The sequence below is a fragment of the Cololabis saira genome, chromosome 1 (genome assembly GCF_033807715.1).
Source record: "Cololabis saira isolate AMF1-May2022 chromosome 1, fColSai1.1, whole genome shotgun sequence".
Classification (NCBI taxonomy): Eukaryota; Metazoa; Chordata; class Actinopteri; order Beloniformes; family Belonidae; genus Cololabis; species Cololabis saira.
Window position 1 is genome coordinate 22,228,434 of NC_084587.1, and position 9,017 is coordinate 22,237,450.

Here is a 9,017-nt window from a genome sequence, read left to right on the forward strand (position 1 = left end):
TAAAAATAAAAATAAAATAAAATGATAAATCAATGATTTATAGATAAAATGGAGATGGAGATGGACTGTGACTTTTTAAGGCTATCATTCAACTCGTTCCAAATCTGTGGTCCCTGACACACATCACTCATACTTGTTCCCACAAGTTTACATTTTTTCCCTATAATAAGGTGTTTAATGCTAGTATTGTGGGTGTGCTGGGGAACAGAGATTGGGATGAGTTGATTATAGGTGGATAGGAATTATAGGTGATTTGTTATTTCAGTGGGTGAAAAATTACTTTACTTGGTTGTTTTTTCTTCTGCCGTTAGCGTTATCACTATTTAAACAGACTCGGAAAAATAATATTTTATAGATCAGGGCTTTAGGCCGGATTACCCATATAGGGGCACCTGCCAATGAGGGGGCACCAAATCAAATGACTAACTGGAACATATATGTCATATTTTGTTATTTTCTCTATATATTTACTGGAAGAGGAGCAAACAGGTACAGCAGTAACATATGATATAATAAAAATACATGCAAATAATAATAATAATAATAATAATAATAATAATAATAATAATAATAATAATAATAATTTAAAAAAAAATGCGTTTGAGTGAGTGCCTTAACAATCTTAAATCTAACAGCCTTCACATTGCTTTTTTATTAATTTGCTGTTCCCTACCTTCACATCTTCTCATTCAGTAGGCCTGTTCGATTGTTTAGTCATATGCTGTAATAGTTTTGCATGTAGTCCTCAGACAGGTCATATATGTTGGAAATAATGATAGTTAACATGTGGTGTTACATTGGCATGTGAGTTGCATTCTGATCGGAGCATCGGTGTAGTATGATGTTTGTAGACTCATGTCTATCTGTGGTGTTACTCTTAGTTGGTTGCTTGTCTTAACATTTATTTGTAGTATGAGTATTGAGCATGTACTTCAGCAATACATTCATGTATATCTATGGTCTTTATAACCATAGTAAATTTCCCTTTTTTTACCGTAAAATGTGGGAGGAGAGGGGCACTTCAAGTGTGGTCACCCTGGGGAACCACATTGAGTTCCTTATATTTTGAAAGTCATAACCGGAAGTTGTAACGTTGTGTTGCCGGAGCTTAAATCTGGTTTGGAGAGGAGGAGGCGGAGGAGGCATGCGGAGAAAACCGTGGGGCTTCCACCATGGGACATGTAGTTCAAACCGAAATCTGTGCGTCCCGTCCCAGCGAAAAAAACAACAATACTGAATAGGGCGGTGTAATTATATAATTCACAAAGTTGCATAGTAAAATAGACCGCAGTGTGACTACAAAAAGTGGTTTCAGACAGCTGAAGAAGGGACGAACAAAGGAGCCACCTCAGCGTTGAAATCTCTCTGGTCCCAGCAAACCCTCTCACGACTAAACTACACTATCCACAATGCGCCCGAAACACAAACCAAAAGGACAATGTGCTCAGTGACCTGTCCTCAAGATATACATGTGCCATGCTTGCACTTAGCAGATCCTTTCCTTTAACATATGTTTCGTTTTTCCCCAAATGCAATGTTAGGATCGTCAGTTGAGTAATATAAACCAATGAACAAAACTTTCCAAGTGGGATTCATTTTTGACCCACTGGTTTTTGCAATAATTGTTTTCTTGTCGTTTTTTAAAAAGCTTTAGAGTTTAGGAACCAGCAGGGTTTTTTTATACGCCACAGTACAATAATACTATGTTTGGATGTGTTTTATGCTGTTCTACTAATTTATAATGAATTAAATAATTAGTAGGCTTTTACTATAAAACTAACTGAGAGATGCAATTCGATGCAGAACTATTTTATGGCAATAATAATGACAATAATAATAATAATCATACAATTCAACTACAATTTCAGGATACTGAGCCATTTATAACTGATCCAGCACACTGGTAAAGGCTTGTTTCCCATATCATCAGAGAGGTATCTTGGGAATGCTATTGGAATGCTGTTGTTATGGTAGACACTTCCCTGAAAGGATGTTAGTCATTATTCTATAACTAATGTCACTGTGAGGACAAATGGCCTATTTCACATATTTGGTTATGATATAGTAAAAGGTTCTAAACCCAAATTCAAGTTAATGTATTCTTTTAATACCATATCTATTTTCCAGCACAACTGCTTATGTCAAGTCTACCTTAGTTGTTTTAACATGTAGATTCTGTGCTATACATGCTGTGCATGTATCACATGATCATGAGCGCTTCCTTTACTGTACATTTTCAGCTTAAAATATCTGAGTTCTACAATGCCTGGAAATTATAGCCTACTACACTTCTTTTTTTCTTTTTAATTGAAGCTTGCTACTCGAATACAAGACCATACTTTCTCTATTAAAGAAATGTCTCCAGACAGAAGTGAACTCCAGACAGGCCAGTCCAACATCTCTACCCTCCTCTTCCTGAGGCATGCCTCTCTATTGTGTGCAGAATGTGGTTTTGCATTGTCTTGTTGAAGAATGCATGGACATCCCTTTGTGTACAGCCGATGTTGCACACTAATTTACACAAATATGTACATAGTTTAGTTTAGTTTCAGCTTCGTTTTTATCTGCACTGTTATATTTGTACTTAGTTTCTATATTTATTGTATTTTTTTAATTATTTTATTATGTACTATTACTTATCTATTTCACACTTAGACACTATATCAATTGATAATCATTGTAGGCAGCAAAGAATGTATTTTATTGTATAGGGAAATATGTCCCCTTTCTGTGCATATGACAATAAACTTTGAATCTTGAAAAGACATGTAACATCTCTTAAATCTCAATTTTCTGCATTTTTGCATAAGCATGACCATAACAGAAGTGTACGTGACCTTTGCCAGGCACACAGACACATGCCCATAACACTGCAGGCACTGTTTTTTTTCGCTTGTTGCTGATGTCAGTCTTTTCTTCTTTGTTCTAAAGGCAATTTGTTCTCAAACTATTTCAGGTACATATAGATGGGACAGCCAATCACCGGCTGGGTCAGTGGGGGGTCGCAAGAGGACCTACAGCTGTAGACCACTAGTGGTGATTGTATTGCAGCTCCGCCCAGGGGTTGTACCTGTAAAATTAATCTCACCTCTGTCAAGACAGGAACACTCACAAGTGTATATTAACACAATAGCGGACAAATAAAGAGTAGAAAAAGTAAAGATACAATGCATGTACTATACCAAGGGAAATAGCCTTGATTATTTTAAAAACTTACAATAACAGTGCATGGAAAGGAGGATCATAGTCATCGTAAGACCATGCCGGTCATAAAGTTACAGTACATATGTTGATACGGTTTTAAACACAAAAAACCTCACTGTGCATGGATGAAAGAAAGTAGTCATAGTAAGTCCATGCCTGGTATCCTAAAAGTCACATAGAGGTCGGGAGGGGGGTGGTCCAGTAGGGTTTCAATACCTGGTGATAGATGCATGTAATGATGAGCAGAATAAATAAGATCTATGTTGATCATAAAAGCCGTATACTACTAAGTACAAAATTATAGCATCACATTCAATAAAAATTCATCGTTAAGACCTTTAGGGGATAAAGTCTGTAAGGTGAAGATCCAGAATGCTTCACGTCTCTTCAAAAGGAGGTCATGATCACCTCCACGAGGTGGTGATTTAACCAGTTCAATGCCATAGAATCGCAAGGTTGCGATGTCATGCTTGGCCTCGTTGAAGTGTAAGGCCACTGGTGAGTTTCTGTCCTGTCTGCGGATGGCACTCTTGTGTTCACTGATTCTTACTTTTAATTTTCTGATGGTCTTGCCCACATAGCATAAACCACAGGGGCATTTTAACAAGTAAACGACATGAGTAGAGGCACAAGTGATAACACTTTTTATGGGAAAACTTTTTCCTGTGTGAGGGTGGCAAAAAAATGAAGCTTTGGAGGTGTTGTTACATTGTGCACAACTGCCACAGCGATAATTTCCATTAGGGAGGGGACTCAAGAGAGACTGAGTAGGTTGAGGTGAGCTACTCTGTGTGAAGTTGGCATGCACCAGATGATCTCTGAGGTTACGGTCCCGTTTGAACACAAAAAGAGGGGGATCTTTGAAGAGAGGGGCCAGTTCTGGATCAGAATTTAATCATTCATTTCATCCATGCACAGTGAGGTTTTTTGTGTTTAAAACCGTATCAACATATGTACTGTAACTTTATGACCGGCATGGTCTTACGATGACTATGATCCTCCTTTCCATGCACTGTTATTGTAAGTTTTTAAAATAATCAAGGCTATTTCCCTTGGTATAGTACATGCATTGTATCTTTACTTTTTCTACTCTTTATTTGTCCGCTATTGTGTTAATATACACTTGTGAGTGTTCCTGTCTTGACAGAGGTGAGATTAATTTTACAGGTACAACCCCTGGGCGGAGCTGCAATACAATCACCACTAGTGGTCTACAGCTGTAGGTCCTCTTGCGACCCCCCACTGACCCAGCCGGTGATTGGCTGTCCCATCTATATGTACCTGAAATGTTCTTTCTTTTAAAAATCTCTGCTTGAGAAAGGTCCTGTGGACCGAAACGTTGCTTTTTTGTTTACCCTATTAAAGTTTTTTGCACTTGACCTTACAGTGTGCGGGAGACCCCTTTTTTTTCCTTGATTCACTCCTACCTACTCCTACGCACCTGTTTCACCAAGTCTTTTTTAGGTGTGCATCAGCCTCCAGACCTTTATTCTCAAACTATTTGAAATACTCATTCATCCAAACACAGTACATGTTTCCAGTGTAAGATGATCCATCCCAGATGACTCCAAGACACTGATGCCACCTCCAGGCAAGATTAACATAGGCCGTGTTTTTAAATGTAATTTGAAAGAGAATGAAAAAGAAAGGGATTCAAACTAGCGAGAACATTTAGGCAAAGGAAAACTGCAGACATGATGACCATAACAAGATGAAGAACAACTGCAATAGTCATAGTAGAAGTAATAGTTAGTAATTATAGTGATAATGACTAGCCGATAACCCAGAAACATCCCAAAAAATGTGCACTTTCCTAGTCGTGTCTGCCCTGGAGTCTTTCTTTATGTGGGAGTTGTCTCCTTCTCTGTTCTTGGCCTGCAGGGCTGTTGCATGTGATCTCCAAGTTCCCTTTTCAGTCACCATTTTCTCTGTAGTTGCTCCATTTGTGCAAAACTGTTTTGCAATCCTAGCAAAAAATGTTTGATACATAAGCTTAATTTGAACCACAAAACATGCAGTTCTGTTTTTTTTTTTTTTTTTTTTTTTTGGGGGGGGGTGGGGTATTTATTTATTATTTAAGTTACCTCATACTAAAATGTTCGTGTTTTTGACTGGCTTCTTAAGTTTGCGGTCTCAGTAACCTGCTGAGTTAGCATTTCTGTCTTTCTTTTTTCCATGCTAAATCATTCAAAGGACATTGTTTGCTGCTTGAAATCCATCTTGCCACATATACACCACCAGTCAAAGGTTTGGACACTCTTTGCCACTCAAATGAATGAGGACGTGTGTCCAAACTTTTGACTAGTGTAGATTTAACTCTGTTAAAAGACTGGAATAAGTAATGACAAGGTCACTCTGTACAGCAAGGAATATAGAAATGACTACAGGTTATCTTCTCAAAGCAAACACCAAAGACATCAACATGTACAGCTCTGTTGAAACATTTTCTGATGCCTTCTAGTTTTTCACAGATCATCATCATCCAAAATCATCGTGACATAGGTCAGACAACTTTCCTTGTTTTGTTTCCAGTCATCAGGTTTGGATTATTCTCAGCAACAATGAACCCAAAACAACTTTGGGATGGGATTTATCCAGCTTTTAAAGAAGTGAAAGACTGAAATATCTTGCAATGCTCTTATTTCAAACTTTATTGAGTCAGTGGATTTTGCCAGCGGTGAAGCAAATTCATTCATAATGATTAAAAAAGCGCACACCTGTATGTTTCCGTCCTATTGTTGATCAAATACATCAGAGTGAAAACCAAGCCATGAGGTTAGAGAGCTATTTGCAGTCCAGAGAGGCAAGATTGTCTCAAGATGCGGAAATGAAAAAGGAAACAAAAGCAATGCTGTAGCTTAAAATGAGCCCAAAAGCACAATTGTTATTACTATTATAAATGAAAAAGGTTTGGAGCCAAAAACAGACCTCTCTGATCTGACTACTCTGCCAAAGCGAGTAACTGGGGACAAAGTGTTTTGGTCAGACAAGATGCCAGTGGTCACTGTGAATGGGAGCAAGAGTTCATATTGTGGAAACTGGAGAAGCCAGAGTGCTGCATTGATGGGAAAACCATCACTCCAGCAACCATACCCTTATTGCAGAGTGGCCAGAAAGAAGTAATTCCTCAATAAATAAGCATATAATGGCCTGAAGGTAATTTGCCAAAATTAATCTTAATGAATCCCTGACCACAAAAGGCAAAATTCTCCATTCTGATCTGAAGTTTGATCCATTTATCCACAACTTCCAACAGTATGCGTGTACAAAACTCAGCATGTAGCAGCATGTTATTAACCATTCAGGTAGTAAAACACAGTGATGGAAGCATCAGCATGTGGGGAGATTTTTAAAGGCCTAGAGGGGTTGGGGTGTTTGTAATGAGGGGTCCTGAGTGAAATCTTTTCCACATCTTTTAGGTTTATATTTCAGTGAGATAAGAATACTAGGCATACAACCACCAGAGCATGGGATTGGTTTAAAAAAAAAAACCCAGCAACCTGCTAGATGCCCCTGGTGTGACCCAGTTGGCGTCTGGAACAGAACCTTGGAAAGCATCTCCGGAGAGATTTGAAAGAGGCTGTGGACTGTCAGTGGCATTAACCATCAGAACTACTTGAGCAAATAAATGATGCATGATGCAATTCCGTAAATGACAAAATGACGCCATTGCAGCCAAACAGGAATAAAATGTGGTAGGTGAAAGATAAGAATTTCTCTTCATATGTAATAGAATATTCAGTTGTTTTTCTTTACATTCGTTAAAAAGCTCAACCTACGACACGCTTCCCTGTCCCCGTAACCTTCACCAGTGGTTCGGGAATGAAGAATGCTGCTCACTCTGCAATGCTCCCAACGCAAGCCTGTGGCATATACTCTCAGGCTGTAAGATCACGCTCTCAGGGGCGCTACAGATGGCGCCACGACCAGGTCCTGAGAAAGCTAGCTGAGGTGCTGGAGAGGCGCTGGCAGGGCAACAAAGAGGCACCACTAGCAGAGAACCATACAAACTTTGTCACGGAAGGTGGGGGACGAAGATATGCCACGCCAAGAGAAACAACAAGACCCTTTTCCCCCGGCCGAGACTGGGACATGAGGGTCGATCTTGACGGGCAGCTTCGGTTCCCCACTGAGATCACCACCACATCTCTCCGTCCTGACATCGTTGTGTGGTCCACCAAGGCAAGATTGGTACACCTCATCGAGCTGACGGTACCACTGGAGGAGGGGATTGAGGCTGCCTTTGAGCGCAAGAAGGCCAAGTACTCAGAGCTAGCTGCTGAGTGCCGGGAGGCAGGCTGGAAGACCGAGGCTTTGTGGGGCTGTCAACCACACGCCTCCTGAGGGATGCAGGAGTGACCGGGGGGAAGCTAAAGAAGGCGATGAAAGAGCTGGCGGAGGAGGCTGAAAAAGGAAGCTTTTGGCTCTGGGTGAGGAGGAAGGTCAAGAGCTGGGGAAAGATCCACTAACCCCAACAACAGCCGCAGGGGGGAACACCTATCAGCTGCAGGGGGTGGCAGGGACACGTCCCTGTCACTGCCCCGCCAACAGGAGACGTTCCAGGATTAAAGGGGCGAAACGTTGATGAATGGTGGATCCTGGCTGATGACCCTGCAGCTGACCCATGGGCACCGGAGGAGGTGCGACAGGCAGCAATGCCTAGCAGGAAATTCCACCTACCTGTACATCTAACCAAATGAAAAACAAGTCCCACAATGTATTTTTCCTTTACTCTTAACTGACAGTTAAAACTGACAAGGAATTAAATGGTGCAGTGGAGATCATTCTGGGCCAGCGAACACTTTCCACAGTGAATACAAGAAGTCACCCAAATTGTTTAATATATTCTTAAGAATTTTTGATGTTTGGTCCATCTAAAAAAAGAAAAAAAAAAGATCCATCCAGAAACCATGTTTTATTTCAACATATAAACCAATCTCCAAATTATCATGTTTAATCAAAATGGTTTAGAAATTGTTGTGTGGTAACACACACTGTGGTTAATGATGTTTGAGGGTCCACATTTATGAGCGTTAACAAGGTTTCGTTCTTGGACAGCTTCAGTTAATTTCCATAAATTACTTGAGTGAAGGTTAACTAACAACATAATTCATCTGTATATAATTCACCATCCTCTGCTGGCCAGAGCTCTGAGCTCTGATTCAAAGCCTTATGTGTGGATTTCTTTTTTTTTTTTGTGGGGAGCAAACATGAACACACCTTAGATGACCCCTAAAATCAGACTGAACAGGATGCAAGTGGATATATAATAAAACAAAAACAATTAAAAGAACAAACCAAACAATCATAACCCCAACTTGCACAACAGGCAAGCTAATTAATCAAAATCTTAATTGCATTTATAATAGAAATAAAGCTTGCATTGTCCAGAGCTGCTGAAAAGCACATTTTTAAATGAACTTTTTATCCATTCTTAATTGTAGAATATTTTAATGCATTTTTGTACTTCCGCTTTTACTAATGTTGAAAGAAGTGATATCAATATGAATCTAAGATGAATTTGAGACTATCAAGTTTTCAAAAATATTTGTTAAAAAGGCACATCCAATCTGAATTAGTGCTCGTCTCCTTGAATGATCGGGTCAGAGAAACACGTACAAATATGTTGTCATTTAATCTGTTCTAATTTCTAGGAGTTTGTTGTTCAGTTTTGAATTAAATTAAATTATCTAAATCAGAACAATCGTATTCAAAACATGCCCACACATGCTTTTGATTTCCTCATACATGTTTTGTATTCTGGGATCATTTAGAAATGCCCTTTGAGGTCATGTTAACATTTATTGCATGTG